This window comes from Moschus berezovskii, chromosome 4, assembly GCF_049115385.1.
Source record: "Moschus berezovskii isolate FMDL1 chromosome 4, NW_MosBer_1.0, whole genome shotgun sequence".
Taxonomy (NCBI): Eukaryota; Metazoa; Chordata; class Mammalia; order Artiodactyla; family Moschidae; genus Moschus; species Moschus berezovskii.
In genome coordinates, this window is record NC_142463.1 from 100,624,446 (window position 1) to 100,648,016 (window position 23,571).

A 23,571-nucleotide genomic window follows, 5' to 3' on the forward strand; every position below is an offset into this window, starting at 1 on the left:
TATATGCCTGTGTGCACACATAACACTCACATACAAATACTATACACAAGAACATCTATTTGAGAAATGAACAATAACAACAAAGTATCATCATATCCTTACTATAACCAGTTAAGGCTTATATTTGCCCAAGGCAATGGGTTAGGTCTTAAAAATGCTTCTCCTCTTCATTGCATGCTTCTACAACTGTTTATATTCCAATTTTAGCTGGTCTAAACAGCCTGGCAGAAACCTGCGGTTGGGACGTGAAGAATTTGCACATGGAAACTCTGCCTAATGACCCTGCCCCGACATTCAGCTGCAGGGGGACAGCTCCCAGCGACATGGCTTCTTCAGGATGAGAGGAAATGTCTTCCCAAGCTGTGTGCTCAGCCCAGGAACCCTCAGCCCAGCCTGACCTGTGTGAAACCATGTATAGAAACAGCAGAACGCTTGCTTCCCCAGCTGAAGGTTTCCATGGCGGCTCCTTCAGGAGTGATGGACACGCCCACTGTCCCGTGAGGGAGCCGCAGAGCAAGGGCACTTTCACCTGTGCCGGCCAGTGAGGACAGAGAGGTGGGCCTTCTGGAAAAAGGCACAAGAGCAGCAGCTTCACAAGCACCATCACAGCAAGAAGACTAACTCCCCCAACACACAATACGTGTAAGCATTCTGCCAATGGATGCCAAAACTTAAAGTAAATGACAGTCCAGGAGGACCAATGTTCTTCCATGGAACCTCTCAGAATCTGCAGGTATACTGAATATAGTCTGAAAGCCCTTTTATTTACAAAAGGTTTGGGTCTATATGCATGTGTGTACATCGCATGGAGGGTGTCAGGGAAATGCTTCTCAACAGACCTACTGGGGCTCTCAGGGGACATACTAAATGAAACCAGGAAAGACCTGTAACAAGCAGGTAACAGCTCCGGAAGCAAGCAGCACAGAGGAGGTAAAGCCAGGACACAGACGCTGGGCAGACTCCCTGGGGCTGCAGCTGTGAGGCGGCTCAGCCCAACGGGACCCTGAGGAGAAGGGCAGCACGGACACCAGGCAGCGCGGAGATGCTCTCTGGCTCCTGCCCTCCAGCCCGACACGAAGCTCCGAGAGCTGAGAGGGCGCCAGACCCTGGGTGTGGCCCTGGCGGCACTGTGGGTCTAGCTCCCTGCTGGGCCCTCGCACAGCACGTCCATGCTACAGGGCCATCTCAACTCTGGATCGAGCCATTTCCCCTGCAGACACCTGGCGAACCACCACCACTGCCCCGACTTCCACCAGCAAAGCTGAAACTAGCTGGCTGGGAAATGCTGCTTTCCCAGATCAGAGACTCGAGGAAAGTGGAAGTCAGTACTAGACCCCCGCGAGTCTGACACCAAGGGAGCAGATGCCCACAGCAATTTCAACACGACCACCAACCGGCCCGTCCCCAACCTCCGCAGCTCCACCCTCCTCCATTCTCCTGTGTCTCGCCTCTCCTTCGGCTTTCTTTGGCGCTGCTTCTTGACCAGCTCCCTGCTCAACTGTCCCTCCAGATGGTCCTCTCCTCCTTGTGGCATCCCCAGAGCCGACCCCTGAGAGCCGGCACCATCGCCCAGTCGGTGACAGCCAGGGCCTGGGACCTTGCACACACCTCCCCCAGCCAGGCCCCTGTGGCCCCCGGCCCCGCTGGCCGACCACAGACAACGTCACAGTCTGGCTCTACAGTCAAGGCACTGGGCTCAGGCCCGCACCCCGGCCCCTGCAGCCGCCTCCACGTCTGTACACGCACACCCCCCCCCCCACGGAAGGACGGAACACACCTGACTGCCCACCCAGGCCTGTCCTGTGCTGGGCGAGGGCTCCGTGTAGGTGGAGCCGTCCCGTTCATTACTGCACCATGCCCAACACGTGTCCCCAAGGCACAGGGCCTGTCACACAGCAGGTACTCATGTGCTGTGAGTGAACAAACAAGTGACTCTAACTTAATCCTAAATTTATTCAATATTTTCATTACAGCAAGACACACTTCTGTCGCTTGATACAGCAACTGAAAATAACAATTCTGGATGAATCTGACACAAGATAATGCTTCAGTTCGACTCAAAACTTAAAACTCATTTAATCTTTAACTCAGTTTAAATTCTAAACTGATTAGCATTCAAGAATTATCCTGTACGTTAATATCCAGGAGCTGATCTAATTACTGACACAATTTAAGGAGAATAAATTTAACAAACCAAGTGTATTTTGAGAGTTTACAGCTTAAATGGCTGTAACATTTTGAAAACAAAAGCTGAACATTATTCACTAATCGCAGATGGTTTAAATACCAGAAAATATTAGATATACACGAACAATAAAACATTCTGGAAATAAAATCCAAAGGCAAAATATCAGAAATACATATCAATGGTCTCAGATCCTACACTGTTCTATTTTCACAAAGGGGAGTGGGAGCGCCGTGAGGTACAGAGCAGAGAGTCTGCAGAAGCAGCTCTGAGCTTCAGCCACCAAGCCCTTTGTGTGGCGTCAGCTCTGTCCCCTGTGAAACGGGCACAGCGTCACCAGATAAGCTTTAAACACCAGCTCGTAAGCTGATGAACATCCTGCATGTCCGTGGCGCACACGTCACAGGTTAGGAAGGCAGATACATGGAGACACATCACCGTATGCGTTTTGTTCTGACAACAATTCTGAGCCGAAATTTTCAAATGAAACATGAACTGATGAACATTCTATTTTAAAGACATTCACTCAGAAAACTCTTTTCTATTCACACACAGAGTCTACAGAACGGCACCAATGAAGTAACTTACAAAACAGAAACGACATCGCAGGTGCAGGAAACAAACTTACGTTACCAGGGGTGGTAAGAGAGCGGAGGGATGGATTGGGAGCTGGAGACTGACATGCACACGCTACTCTATACAGAATAGGTGGCTAATAAGGATATACTGTAGAGCCCTAGGGCTTCCCTGGGGACTCAGATGGTAGGGAATCTGCCTGCAATGCGGGAGGCATGGGTTCCATCCCTGGGTTGGGTAGGTTCCCTGGAGGAGGGAAAGGCTACCCACTCCAGTATTCTTTTCTGGAGAATGCTCATGGACAGAGGAGTCTGACGGGCTATAGCCCATGGGGTCACACAGAGTCAGATACGACTTAACACAGGGAATTCTACTCAATATTCCATAATGACCTATATGGGAAAATGTGTAAAAGAGAGGGAATATATGTATAACTGATTCACTTTGCTATATACCTGAAACTAACACAACACTATAAATCAACTATACTCCAATAAAAATTTTTAAAAAGGAAAAAAAAATAAAGACATTCACATCCAGGCAGGGAAGCCCAAGAATACGGGAGTGAGTAGCCAATCCCTTCTCCAGGGTATCTTCCCGACCCAGGAATCGAAGCGGGGTCTCCTGCACTGTAGGAAGATTCTTTACCAGCTGAGCCCCCAGGGAAGCCCCCACATTCAGGCACCCAGCACAAACGTGACCCCAATTCTCACTGCTAAACGTTGACCAGGCCTGTCTCCAGGCCCTGCTCCACCGCTCACGTTAAGCAGCAGCACCAAGAAAGGAAAGGTCAGCTCTGTCATGGAGTCAGTGCCGAAAACCAGAGTAAGTAGAGAGACCACCTCTTCTCCCCACAGCCTTCCCCCAGGACTCCAGGAGCAGACCCCTTGCCCCCCTCACTCCTCTGCTGACAAAGGGGCCCTTGTGTGGGGCCGCTGAGCTGCCCGGGGGCTACACGCAGCAGATGGCACTCAGCTCCTCGCATGAGGCCCGGCCATTCCGAGCAGAGCCCTGACACCTGACCCCTGGCAAGCCGACCCCTCTGGAAAAGGGCTCTAGAAGAAAATGGAAATGGCCTCCAAGGTGTGACAACATGGTCATAAACTCCACTGCTTCTCTTGGAGTTTAACCTCCATTCTCTCACAATCTGAACAAGCCTTTTAACCAACTTTCCCGATCACAGCTAATTAGAACATGTCAGGGCACAGACTGCCAAGAGGCTGGCCAGAGGGGACTGGCCAGCAGGCACAGTGACACAGGGGTGGGGTCGGGGTGGGCGGTGGCACAAAGGCAGATGAGCCGGGAGGCAGCGGGAGGGCCCTGCTACGTCTAGGTCCATCCACCGCATTGCAGGGATGCCTCCCAGGGGCCACGGCGGCACTGCTGACTTGGCCAATTCTACCAAAACAGGCCCTGAGAGACCACAGGTCCCAAGGGGGACCCCACGAGAACACACGGTCTAGGCCCTGTGAGCCTCAGGGTGAGGCCAACCCATCACACACCCTTTCCTTAGGGTGAAAGTTGCTGCTTGGAGAAAATGTGGAAGAGCCCCCTGACATTTTTAGAAACTTTTTATCTTGTATTGGGGTATACATGAATAACAACGTTCTGATAAGTTTCAGGAGAACAGCAAAAGGACTCAGTCGTACATACACACGTGTCCATTCCCCACTAAATTCCTCCCATCCAGGCTGCCTCATAACACTGAGCAGTTCCATGTGCTACACAGTAGGTCCCTGTAGGTTATTCATTTTAAATATGGGTTTCCCTGGTGGCTCAGTGGTAAAGAATCTGCCTGCCAATGCAGGCGATGCGGGTTTGATCCCTGGGTTGGGAAGAGCCCCCTGGAGAAGGGAATGGCTACCTGTTCAGTAGTCTTCTCTGGAAAGTCCCATGGACAGAGGAGCCTGGCGGGCTACAGTCCATGGGGTTGCAAAGAGCTGGACACAACTTAGAAACTAAACAACAGGCAACTCTAAGTTCCTTCTCTAAGCCTCTAAGTTTCCTTCCATCTTGTCAGTTCATTTGTGTCTTTTCTTCTTGGTTTCGCCATAATGCCATCTGCAGCAACATAGGTGGACTGAGACCGTCATACTGAGTGGAGTCAGTCAGAGAGGAGGAGGAATACCGTGTGACGCGCCGCATGCGGGGAAGCCACAGCTGCTACCAGGCCACGACTCCCCTCACGGTGAGGGGAGCCAGACACGGTCATGACTGAGTCCTGCACAGTGAGGGTACTGCCAGGAATGTCCTCCAGGGAGCACACACCGCTCAGCCCGCGTCTCCTCCTCAAGGGACAAGGGCAGGCCTTGCAGCAGAGTTGAGGTTTCTCGCAGCTGTATCGAGGCCACAGGAGACCTGCTTCTTTGGGAAAACTGCAGCGCCAGCCTTCTAAAGCAGGCGTGGACAGAGGGGCGGTTCAACACCGAGAGGATTTCAGGACTTCCCACAAGCCACAGAGGAAAGCACCCACTCCCTCTGCGTGACGTCAGCCAACACACCTCCTGTCCTCTAAAGTGCTCCCACACTTCAAATGTTGGAAACTTGTTAAAAACAAACAAACTCATTCTGACAGTTTGAAGTTCATATTTAGAACTCATATATTTGTAGCTGTTATTCAAGTGTTCATTTCTTCCTTCTAAGAGGACCCTGGCACTGAAAATTAAATGAACAAACCCACAGACACAGGCATGGGAGTCTTGTCATTTCTGTCACCCTGAAACACAGCAGTAAGACCGACAGAATAAAACTCTTACACTGCTCTTTTCTCTCACATGGATCTGGAAAGTTCTAAATCTCAGTGACACTTGCTTAAAAATGCCCAGTCACCCTGCTCCCACCTTTCGCCCTGCCCAGTAAACAGTGAGCCTGTGCAACAGGCTAAAACACTTGGGGGGAGGGGAAAAGAAAGGGAAGAGGGGGAAAGCCAGCAAAGCCGCGCGCAGCCTGTTTGTTCTCTTCTGGGTCAGAAACCGCAGAGTAACACGCGGCATCACACCTTTCTGTGGTCATGCAGACTGGCCTGTGGTGCGGGGGCCTGTAACCACCTTCTCTGCGGTACAAGCTGCAGAGCCGACCCAGGAGGAGGTCCCAGAGGCCCCAAGTGGAGGGCCGGCCACCCATCATGCGGCCCTGCAGTCACCTGAAGGCACACTGTGCACGCGCGCCTGTGCCTCACGAAGCGGCCCCAAGATGCTGCCACACAGCCGCCCCGGACGGCCCGTCCGGGGACAGGGGCTCCTCTAGAGACGCTCCCCCACCGCTCCCCCTCACCGCGTCAGCCATCCTCCTGAAGACGCCAGTGTCCCGCTTGTCCAGGACCCTGCGACTGAAGCGCATGCATGATCTGACCTGGGCTGCCGACGACCTAAGTCAGGAGAGGGCCTCCCCACACGCTCCCGATAACTCAGCCCTGAGCCAGAGACCGCACAGAGGGAGGCCCCTCGACACCTCCAGGCCGCAGGCTCACCAGGGCATCCAAGCGCTTGCTCTAAAAACAGACTATTTGTGTGAAGCCACTGAGCCTGGCAAGTTCTGCTCTCAGAGACAAGCTTATTTGACTCCAGAGACTTCCTTAAGAAACATTCTGTAAAATAAAATAATTATATTTTTAAGCACACACAACACACATCATTATTTCAAGCTCCTGAAGAAAAGCCCTGAGACATCAAAACTGGCTGCAGGTAGAATTCCTGCAGCGCATGTTCCAGTGTCCCTTTCCTGGGAGCACTTCTTCAGGTCTTTATCCTTAAGAATACTCTTCTCTTCCTGAAAGACCAATTACAATAAAGCAAGTGCTATGTCTGTATTAAAATTACCCAATCTGTTGGGAAGAATTAGCTCACCAGCATCCTGGGAAGGTTTTCATGCTGTGCAGACTCTCAGGATCTATCCTGACCTAGAACCAGCAGACCAAAGGGCACCGAGGTCCCACGCGGAGAGCACGCAGCAGGCCCAGGTTAAGCCGGGTCAACAACCCCAGACAGAGCCCCGACAGCCTCACTTTCTCTTGACGGTCCCCTTAAATATTTAAAGATGAACAGGAAAGCAGCAAATGAATACGGAAACCATCCGTCACTGTCCGTTCAAACCAATGAACTCAATCAGACTTTGAGTCCAACTTCCCTTCATGAAGGCATCAAAGGCATCTTCCTTCCTTCAGGGGAGTGAGGGCGTTAGCACCTTCCAAGGTGAAAGCCTGGCAGTTCACCCCAGGGTCAACCTCCTCCCAGGAGGAACACAGAGGCCCTGCCATGACACTCTCTCAGACCCCAGGGGGTTCTGGTGTGTCCCTCTCGGCTGGCTGGCCAGCCACCTAAGTCCTCAGAGGAGGCAATGCCTAACTTCCATGCTCCTCCCAATCCTCAACACCAGAGGTGGCGGGGCCAGACGCCAGGAGGCAGGAATGACAACACCAACCCGAACCATATATTCTTATCAAGCAGAAAACAGCCTGCACGGGCCTTTAAATTTTTCAACACAGAAAGCTTTACAATGGTTTACTTTGGCTGGACTATAATTTTCTCACTTGCATTTGGTATTTTTCTCAAAATTTGTTTTATACAGAACAAATGAAAAAATGAAAAATGAAGATAAGGCTTTGACAGATGCGAAAGTACATGCAATTAATTCTCTCTAGCCTCCCAGATCCAAAAGTCCTACTACTATTTCCATAACGTTAAGTATAACCCAGGGTTGTACAGTCCATTTTTAAGTAATCAAATACTATGATCAACTTTATGGAAAACAAAACAAGCCCAAAATAACCTGAGAAATACAAATATATCCTCCCGCCCTTATTTTAGATTTTAGACATTGCGGCGAATAATGATGAGGCCAAAGATTTGCTGCCACAGGAAGACGGTGTGGGGGAAAATCAGTCAAGCTCTTGCAAAAAGCCTAAATGAGACAGTTGTTAATGGGAACTTGACACTGGCAGGAAGCTACAGCAGTGGGACTATTACACCACTTTCCAAACTGCTAGTCCTCATTCACATCCTTAGGAAAGGTGAGTAATGGATCTTACGCAACAGTGAAATCAATGACCGCTGCATGAAGCCATATGTACAAGTAAATGGACTAATACAGGAAGCAGGAATCCTACTTTGTACAGAAGGGTGGAAGGAATTCCACAACAGACAGATGTCAGGGGCCAACTTCTAACTAACCTACCGAAGAACGCAGTGAGGCCTCAGAGGAAACCGATGCTGGACTCACAAGCACTCAGGATGGAGGGTGAGAACGGGGGCGCACCATCCTGAGGACACCCTGCTCAACACACCCTTGGCCAGCCCCACCACAGTAGCTGGAGGACACAGCCCTGGAGGGTGCAAATGGCTCCACCTGCAAAAAGCCACGTGGTGGGAGAGCCCCCTGGAGGTGGGCGAGGGCAGCACCCCCTTCTCTCAGCAGTTCTCACCAGAAGTCTTCCTTCCAGACCCAGAGGGCACCAACCTTGAGGAAAAGGCTCCACGACGGGACGCTTCTGGAAAGTAGAGGAGGGGCCACTTCCAAACTCACTTCATGTAGACAGAAAAACCCAAATGCCCAAACCTCACAAAGACATCACCAAAAAAGTTACACACAACACCCCTCACGAACGTAAAACAACAAATCCTAAACAGCAGATTTATCTTTCAATTATTTATTCTTGGCTGCACTGGCTTTCTGTTGCTACATGCAGGCTCTTCTCTAGTTGGGCACGTGGGCTTCTCACTGAGGGGCCTGTCTCGTTGAGGCTCAGGCGCATGTGCTTCAGTAGTTGTGGCCCACGGGCTTAGTTGCTCCACAGCATATGGGATCTTCCTGGACCACAGAACCGGTCTCCCCTGAGTTGGCCCACAGATTCTTAACCACTGGACCACCAGGGAAGTCCCAAAGTAATACATAAGGGAAGAAAAAGATTATACCATGAATTAAATGATGCGGTACAAAGTTTCAAGGTTGATTTAGGCTCCTAAAATTAACTTATTGCACATTTAAAGAATAAACAAGAAAAACATGATATGTTGACAAATCCACAAAAACTGTTTAACAAAACTCAGAAAACTGAGGAAGCATTTTCAGAGTGAGCGGGGTCACCTATGAAGGCCAACAGAGGCAGCAGCCACCCTGCTGTTCCCCCACGGCTGGGACGCGTAAGGAGCGCACTGGGATGCTGTTCACGCCCGGTCACACTGGAGGGTCCAGTCAACGCAACGACAGTGACAGAAGGCAGAAAGGTCAGAAAGGAAGCAGCGCAGCGTCTGCACCCACAGGCACCAGAACTTCTCTCTTCTCCCCAGAGAGAAGCCTCAGGAAGCGGCAAAAGAACTCCTGGAGCTAAGAGGTGAGTTTAGGGTCAGGCACCAGCAGCAACTGGGCTTCCCTACTGGCTCAGACGGTAAAGCGGTAAAGCGTCTGTCTGAAATGCAGGAGACCCGCGTTCGATCCCTGGGTGGGGAAGATCCCCTGGAGAAGGAAATGGCAGTCCACTCCGGTACTCTTGCCTGGAAAATCCCATGGACCACGGAACCTGGTAGGCTACCATCCATGGGGTCGCAAAGAGTCGGACACGACTGAGTGACTTCACTTCACTTTCACCAGCAGCAGTAGTTTAAAAGCAAAAAAAATAAAAATCAAAAATTAAGTGGATTTAGAGTATCATCAAAAACAAAGTATTTAGAAATAAGTTTTACAAAATACACACAAGATCTTCAAGCTGGAAACTACCAAACAGTACTGAGAAAAATTAAATAGAATCTAAACAAATGCAGAGACAAACCACAATCATGAACTGGAAAATTCAATTTAAGACGTCAACCCTCCCAAAATTGATACATAGATTCAAAGAACTCCAATCAAAATCCCAGTACGTATTTTTGGAGAAACTGACACCTTGATTCTAAAAGTCATATGGGAAATTGAAACCGAGAAACCAAGACAATCTTTCAAAAAAAAAAAAAAAGGGCTGGAAGACGCAAAGACTTATCACAAAGATGCATCAAGTCAGTGCAACACTGGCACAGAACAGACGAAAAGACCAGCTGAACAAAACGCTGTCCAGACACACAGACCCACACACGCACGGCCACGCGACTGATTTTCAACAAAAGCACCCAGGCAATTCCCTGGAGAAAGGAAATGGTTCCCCACTCCCCTCCCTCAGCAAATGATGCTGACACAACTAAGTAACTTGGAAAAAACTGAGATGCTCACAAGTTAATTTGAGATGATGGAATACCTATCTAAACAGGAAAAGCTAAAATTATGTTTATCAAAGAATTGAGAATGTGAAATCAGAGTAGGCAAATATTTCTTAGAGACACAAAATATGCTGAACAGAAGGGAAAAATAGTCGCTCTTTCTCAAAATTAAAAACTTCTATTCATTAAAGACATTATTAGAAAAATAAAAACGTAAGTCCTCAAAAGTGAGAAAATGCTCAGTAGAAATACCTGATCACCAAATTGTAAACAGAACTACAAATCGAAAACACCAATTAAAAAACACACAAGAGACCTGCCTCACAATGAATACTTGCTGGAAACAGGAAGTATTCAAAGATCAGTCAACAGGACAGGGCAGGTCACCACAAAGAGAATACCTCATACTCACCAGGATGACTGAACTCTAAGAACTGTCATCACCAAGCATGAGGGCACAACAGCACAAACTCGCCTGCACTCCTGGTAAAAACGCAAAAACGGGAGACTGGGGAAAGTGCTGGCAACTTCTTAGAAGGTCACACATCCATTTGCCATGCGATCCAACCGTGCAATTCACACATAGGAATCCACTCAAGAGAAATGAAAACATCTGTCCGTAAAGAGGCTTGAACAAGAATACTCTTAGCAGTTTCATTCACGGTAGCCCCAAACCGAACAATTCAGCTGTCCAGCAACTCAAGAATGAATAAACAAGCTGTGTAATATTCATACAACAACTGCTTCTTCTTAAAAAAGAGTGAACTACTTACCGACGCACAGAGCAACATGGGTGAACTCTGACAACGTCACTGAATCAAATGCAAACACAGTATATACTGTACGGCCCATGCATGTAAATTTCAAGACCTGGCAAAACTAACCTAACATGACAGAAATCAGAACACTGGATACCAACAGGAGGGGCTGACTGAAAGCGGGCAGGAGGGAACTTTCTAGAGTGTTTTATATCTTGCTTTGGGTTGGGGTTTGCACGGCTTTACATATCTGCAAAAACGCAATGCATTTTATGACTTAAAAATCTATGGATTTTACAATATTATGCAATTTTTGCCTTGGTTTTGTAAATAAAAGTGTTAATTCTGAGGATTCAGAGATAATCTTTATGCTATTCTAGTTCTGAACTCTCCCTCCCTCGAAATTAACCACACGTAACAGAGCCCTTGGAGAAGGAAACGGTAACCCACTCCAGTATTCTTGCCTGGAGAATCCCATGGACGGAAAAGCCTGGTAGGCTACAGTCCACGGGGTCGCAAAGAGTCGGACACAACTGAGCAACGGAACGGAACGGAACAGACCCCTGCTTTGCCCCACCCCCCCCCACACACACACACCAATCGCCTCCATGCAGAAGCCTTAACTTCAGCCAGCACCCAAGCACCTCCATGCTCCAGCCTGGCGTGGCCAGTGAGGTAAGGCAGGAGCCAGGGCTGCTCTGGAACAGGAGGGCCTGCCCTCCTCTCCCGCCTCTGCTCGGGAGCGGGCTGTGGCACCTCGCACCCAGAGCCCAGCCTGCAGATGCTCAGGGGAAAGCTAGGGGCCGGACTCCAGGGACCAGCCTCCAGCAGACCCAGCTGACTGCCCACCTCCCATGCTTCTCCCCCGAGAAATGGGCCACATCTCACTAAGCCCTTCTGGAGGAGCTTGCTTTCTGCAGCCCAGCCTAATCCTGACTCGATGCAGCAAGCACAGAGGGCAGAAGCAGAGCTAGGCCGCGTCCTCCCCCTGCTCTCACACTTCGGAATGGGCACTTAGGGCACTTGAAGAGGGGCTTTTCCTCCTACCTATCTCCCCCAGATTCACTGTGTCTTTAAAAAAAAAAAAAAAAAAGAACTCAACACATAATTTCTGTGATTTACTATGCAACTGAACACGCTAAAAGACAAAATGACATTTTCTCTACAAAGTATTTGGTGCCTGTGATTTTCTGAGCACTACAGCCAGGTGGTTCTCATAGAAATAGAGAAGAGTGTATTCATATAGTTCAAAGCTTTGCTTACTTTTGGTCTTAAAAAAAGACTACTGATTGTAACATGCAACTCTACAGGAAAGATCTGGACAGAGGCAGCAAAAACTGGTATTTATTACTGCACTTGTGCTCATTATGGCCGTCTCTGACAGGGGTCCATTAAAATCAATTTTTATGTTTCTTATGTATTTTCTTTATCTAACGTTCCTGGCACTGTGTTTATTAGCCAGTTAAGACAAACACAGCGCAGGGGAGTGGGTGCTTTTCCCCCCTCTTCTGTCAGAAATAACAAGAACTGCAATTTTAATACAACTGCTATTCACAATCAGTGAATGAAGGAAATGGAATGTTACATTTCAGAAGGAAACATTAAAAAGTGCTTTATGTTTTTACAATTAGAGAAAATACCAGAGATCCTTCAAAAAAAGGGAGAAGTGAGTTCCATTAGAAACAGTAACATGGCAAACTTCCTCTGAATAGGGGATTTCCACCCTTCCCCTCAGCCACACACAGGCCAACGTCAGACACTGTTTCCAGGAGGCCCAGTGGGGCTCCCGATTAAGTGATTCCAGGATTCTGGAGTAAAACTCACCTGGCAAGCTGATGAACAGTGAAGGCTGGTCCTGATTTAAAAATCAAGACTCGGCAAGCAGCTCCCTGTCACCAAATTTCCAGAGGGATCCCCACAGCCCAGGGTACCTCTGTAAGCATATACATTAACACGTCTTGGGCTCCTGATTACAAGTTATGCTGCTATGGTTACTCAGAGGTGGAAGGTTCCTGGGCAACAAACACAGGGGCTGAAAATGAACAATCATGGCCCTACCCTTTCCAGCGAGATGCTGGTTTCTGTGATTTGCAGCGTGTGGCTCGTGTTACCCTGTAGTCAGCGGCGAACAAGCAATAACCATGTTCTCACTGTTGCTCTAAACACACCAGGTAGTGGCTGTCACACAGGACGTTCACTCACCCAGTGTCTGGGGTCTTCCCGCCACGTGGCTTTATCCCATGCAGACCCTGCTCACAACCAGAGATCTCCACCTTCCCCAGAGGGCTGTCCATCACTTTGTATTTCATTTCACAGGTCTCGTCCATTCTCCCAAGGACCTAAAGAGAACAATTACTACAGTTAAGCCTATGTGAAAGAGTTCGGTCACTTCGAAAGCATAACAGAAGCCCCAGTCACATAAGACATAAAACATCTTCTGAAGCTTTTTTCCCCATTGTTTGAATTTAATCATAATGTGTCATTTTTATAACACAGTTACTTTGGAGACAGAAAATTCCTGTAATTACAAAGAACAGCAGTACATTCTCCTTTCATTTCCTTAAATTACTATCTCCCTTTCTTCTCATTTATCTCTAACCAATGCATAGTCAAAGATGAAATTAAAGCTCTTAAATAGTCCCTAAAACTATTTAAAACAGCAATTACCAACAACTTTTTCAATGACAACTGAAAACAAACCATTTGATATTTTGAATAAAGTACATTTAACAACAGAGCATTATGGAGTAAATTTATAGAAACGGTGCAATTCAACTCCGCTCTTAACACAATGGCCCCTGTGCTAACAGATGACCGGCCAGGTAGATGCAAGCTGGAACACAACTCTTTCACTCTGGAAAGCACACAAATTTACGTACAAAGTGTTCAAAGCTATCCTAGGATGTATCATCCATGTGAATTTTGAGGGATGTTAACTGTGGTCAACTCAGCAAAGGTTTACAAGAAAGAAAAGCTGTACTAAGAGCAGCGAGAAGCCAGAACCAAGGTCCAGGTCAACTGTATTTAAAAAGAAAAAAAAAACCAAAAAACTCTCTCGACTCCAGAGGCGAGGGCTGAGGGAAGCCCACCTAGCCCGGAGGGGTGCAGGGCCACTTCCTCCCCGCAGGGACTCCTGCCCTGCCTCCACTAACATGCCTCTCTCCACAACTCCAACCTCAGCCACAGCGGCCTAGGGTACACGGAACCCCGGGGCAAGGCCTCCCTCTGAGCTCGCCTGCTTACCTGCTCTCTCAACCTCTGTGTCCCGCAAACACTCCACATGAACTTGACCAAAACTGTAACCTTGCACCAATTCTCCTGTACACAGCACCCTGCCCTCACCCAAACCCAGATTTACCCCGGACGATGCATTCTGCACCTCCACAGGCACTCATCTCTCACTGTCAGCTCTTTCATTTCCACCGCATCCTCCAGGACTCCCCCACCAACTCTCACCTCCCTGAGGAAGGGCTCCTGGCCCTCATTACACTTGGCTCTTCCCACACCAACCACCCTTCAGCTAAAACACTAATGACGTGAAGGGGCCACAGCAGGGCCAGCAAACTGCAGCTCATGGGCCAAACCCAGCCCAGCACCTAAATAAAGCTTTATTGGGATACACCCATGCTCGCCATGTGCAGGCTGCTGGCCGTGGCTGCCTTCACGCTCCAGGGGCCGAGCCAACTGGCTGTCCTGCAGCCTTAAGCCACAGGCACTCCTCACACGCATCGAGGGCTCCAGTCTCCGGGCGTGGACACCAGAGACTGCCCGCTCCCTGGCCGTCCAGCCTGCACCACGCGGCCTGCTGTCTGCTTTACGTGAAATTCAACACACCTCCACCACTCTCGCCCCAAGGTCTCCTCCCTTCTCTGTGCTCCCACCTGCTCCCAATGTGTCTTCCTGTATCTCACTGTTTGCTGAACGCGGGGTAGGCCAGACGAGAGCAAGGAAACTGGAAGAAAACTTGAAGAGCCGCAGGAGCTGCAGACATGGTTACTCTCTGCAGACTGGCACAGCGGCCGCAGCGGCAGCAGACATGCCGGAGCCTCTCCTCCCGAGGCTGCCCCAGCAGCCGAAGCGGAAGCAGACATGCGGGAGCATCTCCCCTCGAGGCTGCCCCAACAGCTGCAGCGGCAGCAGAAACGTTGGAGCCTTTCCTCCCAAGGCCGCCCAGCAGCCACAGCGGGAGCAGACACGCTGGAGCCTCTCCTCTCGAGGCCGCCCCAGCAGCCGCACCCATAACGCAGCCGCGAGAGCATCTTGGGTGGTGCTTACACAAGGTGCTGAGCGTGCGCAGGGCTGAAAGTGACCTCAGCTGTTACATAACCACGTGCTCACAAAACGTGGGGCAGGAGCCACCGGCCACGGGGCGAGAGAGAGCCTGACCACTGCCACCTGGCCAGCTGTTCTTTCCCTATGTAAGGCCACGCTGATCGCCGCCTCTGCCTCCCAAGAGCCCAGGACACAAGAACGAGCCATGCCTTGAAGAGGTCAAGTGGCGTTCCCCAAGCCCCACAGGGCGCCAGCATCACTCCCAAGGCTCAAGGGCGCGTTAGCGGGATAAGAAGAAAGCAGCTTTGTTTCTCTACCAAGTAAGGACTCGCCAATTGTTCCCTGCCCCCTGCCCCCTACCCAGTCTCGCTCAGAAGCACTGGCCTCCGTCAGGCTGTTCTGCAGGCAGGACTCCTGCTTACAGGCATGAGAAACCGGCACTGGCTAATTTAAGCACAAAAGCAACTTACTGAAAGACTCACGGACGTTCAGGGAAGAAGCTCAAAAAACTGTAGGAATCAAGACTGGCCACCGTCCAACCACAGACAGTCCAGGCCTCAGGACACACCTGCGGGAGCGCCCGGGACTGCAGGCACGCGGCAGGCCCCGCCGCCCCCTGGGAACAGGATGCTGCAGCCACTGTCGGTGCCTGACTGCCTGGGCTCCCCCGCACGTGTCCCGGGACTCAAGGCCCAAGCAGGAGCTCAGAGCTGGCACGGGGCCCAGGCCCGTGGGCACCTGTGTTGAGTGTCCAGGAAGAAGGACAGCTGCCAGGAGGGCTTTGTCAGTGTTGCCCCCCTCAAGGACACGGACCACCACTGCCACAGAAAGCAAGACTGGCACACAGCCCACCAAGAGAAAGGGCGAGCGGCAGAGTCCACTCCTCTCCCAGGCCTCACTCTGCTCAACGATAACACAGGACTAGTAACACGGTTTTCACCAGCCTCCCTGGGCTAGTCTGTGGGCCCAGCTGGAGAAGATGGGAAAAGCCATGAATGGGGTGGGCCAGGTACTCCTGCATTTGGAAAGGACCACGGTCCTGCTCGGCACACATCCAACCCTCACCCTTACTCCAAGGAAAGGTTGGAGAGATACATCCAGGTGTGCAAGGCAAGCCAGGGCAGGACAATGAAGGTGACTCTGGGCGCAGGGGCACGAGGGATTCCCCCACTTGCGAGGATGAGCAAGCTCAGGCCCCTCGCTCCTCTGGGAGAAGGGCCTTGCATGTAACCAAGTCATGCCAGGTTCTTGAGCACAGCCCAGACTGGCTGCACGTCAGAGGCCACTGGCCTGGAATGCAGGCAAAGGGCAGCCAGCCAGCTTCCTGAGCTGGAAGGGCTGCCTCTGGACCGAGTAACAGCCACACACTCCAGCTCCTCCACCTCTGAGGGAACACGAGGACTCCGAAGCTCGGCCTGAAGCCACTGTGCTCCCTGGTGATCAGAAGCAGCGCACACCTGGCAACACAGCACTGGCCCCGGACACCACCTGGGGCTCGGCTCACAGCACGCAGGCGGCTGCCTCAGCACTCTCAGAACCAGCTCCACCGGCCTGCACAGAGCGTGGGGGCCAACCACAAACCATGCCAAGGATCGACAAAGGGCAGTTCGTTCCTAACAGGAATAAAATGGCAAGCTCAAAATCTCAGTTCTGAACAAGTGGCACCTTTGTCCTTGCTACTCAAGATCAGCCCACCTAACAATCAGGTGTGAGGGGTTATTTTAACTAGGAAAAACACATGTGTCAAACCCCTAGAAGAGAAAATACTCCTACCGATCACCTCTTAATAAACCTGGCCAAAGAGGGTGGAAAAGAAAGTGGACAGGATTGGTCCCCACCAGGTGTGTGAGTCAAGAAGGAAAACACCAGGGAAAAACCCAGGTCAGTGGCTAAGACCCAGCTCACAGTGCCACCAGGCCGGGGTCTCCATCGTGGAATTTCACCAGGTCACTTTCCACCAAAAGAGTCAAAATACGGCTCAGTCAATTATGCCCTAACAACCAAGAAGGCTTCAATTTGGCTGAAATGATTTTACCAAACAAAATACTGGCACTGCCACCTGGTTCATCAAATTTAGAACAGATCCAAAAGCTGTGCAAAAACATCACTTCACGTCTATACAAAAGCCTGCAAATGGATGTTTATGGCCACTTTATTCACAATGCTAAAACTAGGAAGCAATCAACACGTTCTTCGCTTAGTGAGCGGCTGAAGTGCTGCACAAGACAATGGACTATTAGTCACTGATAAAAAGAAATGTGGCACCAAGCCGTGAAGATACACGGAAGAAACTTAAATAAATATTACTATGTGAAAGAAGACTGAAAAGGCTTCTGAAAAGACTATGTACTCTGTGATTCCAATTATGTGGAGATACTAAAAAAAAAAAAAAAAAAAACAGTGGTTGCAGGGTAGGGGGGAGAGAGGGAGGAACAGTAGAACACAGAAGATCTTCGGGGTGGGGAAGCCGTTCTGGAGGCTGTGGTAGTGGTGGAAGCAGGACAGCATGCTGAACACAGCTGTCAAAACCCGTGGAGAGCACAAGACCAAGAGTAAACCCTGACGTAAACAACGAACAAATGTATGAGTGTGTTTGTGGAGAGTGATGGTGGGGAGGGGATGGGGGTGCATGGGAGCTCCCTGTACCTTTTGCGCAACCTTGCTGTGAACCTAAAACTGCTCTACAAAGTAAAGTTTATCTTCATAATTAAAAATAATAATAATCACCACAAAGCCTTCTGCTGTGGCCCTGACATGTCAGGTTCTGCATTAGAGAGACACGGCTAGGCTTTCAAATGAAACCTGCTGGTGTGGGGGGGTCCCATAAATACTGTGCTCTGCCTGCTCCCAGCTTATACAGACTTTCAGAACATGCGATCCGTGCTTTTTTTCATTCTCACCACTGGAGCCGGCCCTGCACGGCAAAGCACCGTCCTGATTAACCACACTTTGGTCTTGAAGAATACTTGTCACAAGAAGGGTTGGGGAGTCAGGACCAGGGCGGAGCTCAGCTCTGCAGCATCACATACACGTGCGTCTTGTTAAATAAGCGTTCACCAGTCATCTAAACAACCCGCTACAAGCAGCATGTTATAAAAACAGCTGAGAAAATGCCTGCCTGTCAGAGCTGCCGTGTTAGAGCAACATTTAGGAAATTTGTTTACTGGTCTTTAAAACCACCATTTCTAGAAAAAAAAGAGGCACCATCTACATTTTAAAACTATACTTAAAACTCAGTTTTCCTTTCTAAAGTTTTCATTTTTGTTCTCGTTAGCAAACTAAGGTATACGTCATGCAGGAAGGTAACTGCTTTTCTGTTCTGTAGCTCAAAGGCTGCTGTGAATTTGTGCAAAAACACAGGAATTAGGAAGCAGTTGGAATACAAACTCGTGTGTGTGTGAGTAAAAGAAACAGACCACAGAGAAAGTGCATAAAACTAACACATGAGCAGCTTAACAAACTACCCCAGAAATTTCTTGGAGCTTCAGGCATTCTTGAAAACTATTTCCAGGTACAATACCAAAGTGACAACTACTGCACACATATCCATTCTAACAGTTTCGCTAAAATACCTCTGCCTCTTGCCAAAAATTGGTACATGATACCAGAACAATCTACAGTGAGACCAATAAAGGTCTTTTTAGAAGTGCATTAGTGACGACATCAAAAATGTTCCCTACAAAGCTTTCTGACTAACCAAAGCACTGCAGACCAGACTCAAATCGACACAGACTTGCAGTGAAGTCAGAGGCTGGGGTCACAGCATGCTCACAGCTGAGTGTACACACGCTCAGGGTACACAGGGGAGCCTACGCACACGAAACTACAAGTGAAACACTGTACACCTGCCTAGCTGATTAATTTCAGGGAAGAAAAACTTAACACCAAAATGAGAATGATACACGAAAACCACATTTTTATTAACATGGAAAAGGAGACTTCAAAGATGTTTCCCACTTGCTGGGTTCCCAGACCCGGGAAGCACCAGCCACTGCCCCCAGGCCCCCTCCTCTCAGGGCACTTTGGGAGAAAGATGCGAGAAGCTCCATTCCAAGGCGTTAGTTTGAGCAGGTTATGCTGCTTACCCCTCTTCTGAAAATTCACAGAACGTCTGAGTATTTGGTGAAGGAAGAGCTATTCTTTAATAACCAACGTACCAGGGGTCAGAAGGCCAGATGCACCAATGATCAGAGAAAGCAGGTTACAAAGAGTAAGGAGGCCCAGACCTCCCGCGAGGAGCCCAGAGTCAGAGGCAAGATGAGAACTCTGCATCCACAGCCACCGGAGCAGGATTTGGAAAAGCAGCCAGGAAGTCTTAATTCTGCAGGATGACCCCTCCTTCCAGCTCCTCTGCTCTAACAGGCCCGGGGCCTCTGGGCTCGGCTGGGCGGACACAACGCGCCAGCAGGGCAGCACACGCACCGCAGGTCTCCTCCGCCCTGCCGAGCCTGCCGCCTGGTCCTCCGGGTCCCAGGCGTCCTAAAAGAGTCTGGCCAGCTCGGCACCCGGGCCAGGGCCCAGGCCCCAAGAAGGGGGAGGGAGGCTGTGGGTGACCCTGAGCGGCCGCTCACGCCCGGCTCCAGGTCCCCTCGCCACTCCGGAAGCGGCATGACACCCCTGGGGGCTCCTGAGGTGGGAGCAACGGCCATGGCGGGGAGGCCCCCCGGGGCTGTGGGCCGCACAGGAGCCGGCTCCCCGCGCAGCATTGCAGGCACACTGCGCTGCTGACCGCAGCCGACCCAGGGGAGGCGCGCGCGCACAGCGGACACTGCCGCCCAACACCCCCTCCACAGCTCCTTGCACTCAAGACTGACTGGCCTCTCCCGCCCCTTGAAACTAGAAGGCGCCCCTCGGGCTTCCACCCACTCACCTCCGGGAGAGCAGCCGACTCCACAACGCCGCGAACCCTGAGTCTCGCGGGAACCCCAGTCTCGTGAGAACCCCAATTCTCACGGGAACCTGAGTCCCGTGGGAACTCCACATCTCGCGTGAACTCTGCGTCCCCCGGGACCCAGAATCTCGCGCGAACTCTAAGTCCCACGGGAACCCTGAGTCCCAAAGGAATCCCGGGTTCCCTGTGTAACCCGAAATCTCACGGGAAGCCTGAGTCCTGGGGAAACCCCCAACTCTCACAGGTACCTCAAGTCCCCGTGAGGACTCAAGAGACTCATGTGAACCCCGAGTCCCACGAGGACCCGGAGTCATGGTGCCCTGTTCTCAGAATGTGACCCCGTGAGCAGGGATCCACATCATCCACAGGATCCCAGCAACAGGCCGACACCTGAGCCCCTGACTCCCCAACTCTCACAGCGTCCCCACGGCAGTTGTGGCATCCTGAACATCAGTAAAGACAGGGAATGAGCTGCTTATAATCTACTCTGAAGAAAAAAAATGAAAAAATGCCGCCTTTCCCCTACCTTTTAACTACCCTTCGGACTGCTTGTGTGAACATCCGCGAGGAAAGTAGTCGTGTGGAGGTCTGGCGGCGGGGGCTCTGGCCCGGGTCACCCCTGGGGGTTTGGGGGCCTCCCATGGGTCCTCAGCCCACCCTGCCGACAGCTCCCGCCTCACAACCTGAAGACGTTCCACGACTTGAGGCACCAACTCAGTCCCGGGCTCTACAGTGACAGTCTGTCACAGAGCAGGAGAGAGGGTGGCAGGCTGGTGCTCACAATGAAGTGTCAGGTCTTGAAAGAACTGTGATGTCTTGGGAAGCTTCAGCTTAAATATGTCATGGCAGAAAATAACCTCATTCTTTATCCACCCCTACAGCTGGGCAAAGTTTAACTGACTTAAGAGAATAAGAAACACGTGAGAACAGGCGGGAAGATCGCAGAGAAACACTTTTCAATCTGGCAAAGCAGCCAAACCCAAGAGATGCCTGCTGCAGAGTGAGACAGGACAGGCCACTGGCTGCAGCCACCGCGGAGCTGGGCCAGCAGGGCTGGTGGGGAAGTGCAAAGCTCTCACACTTGTCTTCCTGACAGCAAGATGTGATTCAGAATCGTCCTCACCCCCAAAGAGCCCCAGAGTAGCAAAGTATCAGAGGTTTGTCTGCAGTCAAGCCAGGAGAAAGACGTTCTAGTCAATAAAGTTTCCCACCTGTGTGTGGCTAGAACCTCTATGTTATAAACACGTGCTTTTTGTGTCGCCGATGTAATTAGCCTCCTCAGGGGACTCACTATAATCTGTCCCCTGGTTCAATAACCCAATCCCTGTTTGCACTGATTCATACAGCGCGGTGAGTACAGTTAGATAAAGACTCCATAACAGGCGCCGCCGAAATCCTCAAGAGATGGCTCCAGCAAACAGCCAGGAAGCACATCCCCACAGCTGGAAGGTGAATCAACGGTGACTTTTGGGGAGGCCTATAGAAATATCCCCGCCCAAAGCGAGGGTCCCTGCTAGAACCCACTGACCAGATGCAGACAATTACTCCCCAACTCCACCCTCCAACTCCTGTGATTCAACCCCAGAAGGAAAGCAGGCAGATGAAGAAGAGACACACCTGAATCAGTGCGTTGAGAGTAACAGATACCAACCCCGCGATTCAAGAAGCTCAGCAAACTCCAAACAGGGTTCAGTATGAAGACAACTCACAACTAACCACACAGTTAACTAGTTTCAAACCACAAAGAAACAGAGAGAAAAATCTTAAAAGCAACCAAAGTAAAAAGTTCCCACTACCGTCAAAGGGGCAACAACAAGGCTGACAGCTGACGTCTCCACAGAAGCCTCAGAAACCAGAAGAAAATGAAATGAAATGTTTAAACTGATGAAACAAAATCCTGAGCAACTGAGTGCGCGCATTGCTCGGGGCTGGGGAAGGAGAGGAGGGCCCAGACAAACACCACTTGGTGCAGAGGTGACAGGGGTCCTGTTCGTGACTTTCCCTCCATGGCTTACACGTGCGTCTCATACACTCCTCAGTGGGCTTCAAACAACGCAAAATTTTAGAAAGTAAAAAAGGGGAGGACCAAAGAGGGAAGGAAAGAAAGAAGGAAAGAAAACATCTGCATCAGAAGAACAGGAAAGATCAAATTAATCTACCAAAGAACCCTGAAGTCAAAATTCCACAAAATGGAAAACTGACAACCCTGGAAATGTGTACCTGGTGATGGGAAAGAGCAAGGAATACTTTTTCCAGAAGCTGAATATTATGCTGAGAAACTTCCAAAACTCAATCATCTGAGACTGAAAACAAAAACAGATCAGTCTCCCGCTGGAAAACAGCACACTATGGATATCTGTATGTGCAGACTAAAATTTATACGTAACTGCAAACTTCGTGAGTGAACGCACTTCGACTTTAGTTCCGCAGGAACTGCAGACACGCGGCGTCACTGGGGTGCTGTGAGCACTCACACGCGACAGGAGGCACTGGCCAGCGGGGGACGCCCCGGGCAGCGTCAGCACAGTCTCGGCCACGCGCTCCGTATGCTCGTGTGACACACGTGCGGGCGCGGGCACACCCCCGACGAAACCCCCACGTCCGCACACGCTTGAACACAGTTAAGCGGGAGCGCAGCTGATAGACAGTGCCGTACTGGGTCCAAGCGCACAGCACAGGGACACGCTCGCGTTTGCTGACCTTCCCAGGTGTGTACACTGCCCGGAGACAAGCCCAGCAGAGACAGCCCGGCCCGCTGCGCCACGTGAGAGCGGCTCACACGCGCCCCCAGACAGCGGTTCAGCTCTCATGTGCAGAGCTCTCTGCATGGCTGGACAGATGGCAACATGGCGGGTAATGCAGTCTTCAGCTCTGTTAAACATCAGAGACGAAGGTCCAGGCTGGCCGGACATACACCTGCAGTGGCTGTACATTCAGCTGGGAGAAATGCACTCTTCCACAGTCTGGTCTCCTCTTTGACAGCATGAAACACCAACGTCAGAGCCCTCAGCAAACTACCTTTCTGTTGACGCCACACATTTAAAACCACAGCGGTGACAAGAACTGAAAATGGCCTTAATTTCCTCTGACTTCCCAATTCTGTCCTTTCCATATGGAGCTGGCTAGAATCATCCTCCTTTGGAGGTGGTGGTGGTTTAGTCACTAAGTTCAGTTCAGTTTAGTCGCTCAGTCGTGTCTGACTCTCTGCGACCCCATGAATCACAGCACGCCAGGCCTCCCTGTCCATCACCAACTCCCGGAGTTCACCCAAACTCATGTTCACCCAAACTCATGTCCACAGAGTCGGTGATGCCATCCAGCCATCTCATTCTCTGTCGTCCCCTTCTCCTCCCGCCCGCAACCTTTCCTAGCATCAGAGTCTTTTCCAGTGAGTCAACTCGTCCCATGAGGTGGCCAAAGTATTGCAGTTTCAGCTTTAGCATCAGTCCTCCCAATGAACACCCAGGATTGATCTCCTTTAGAATGGACTGGTTGGATCTCCTTGCAGTACAAGGGACTCTCAAGTCTTCTCCAACACCACAGTTCAAAAGCATCCATTCTTTGGCGATCAGCTTTCTTCGCAGTCCAACTCTCACATCCATACATGACCACGGGAAAAACCATAGCCTTGACTAGACGGACCTTTGTTGGCAAAGTAATGTCTCTGCTTTTTAATATACTATCAAGGTTGGTCATAACTTTCCT

General features: G+C 50.5%; 1 protein-coding gene across 1 annotated transcript in view; it reads right to left on the minus strand.

The window, feature by feature from the left end:
- LOC148778114 (NBPF family member NBPF4-like) overlaps window positions 1-19,927 on the minus strand; it is a 118,914-nt gene extending 98,987 nt beyond the window's left edge. The window contains exons 1-2 of the mRNA XM_088835657.1: window positions 19,846-19,927; window positions 12,528-13,042 (exon numbers count right to left, since the gene is read on the minus strand). The gene's annotated coding sequence lies outside the window, so the exon portion shown is untranslated. The remainder of the gene's footprint in view (window positions 1-12,527; window positions 13,043-19,845) is intronic.
- Between the last annotated feature and the right edge of the window lie 3,644 nt (window positions 19,928-23,571).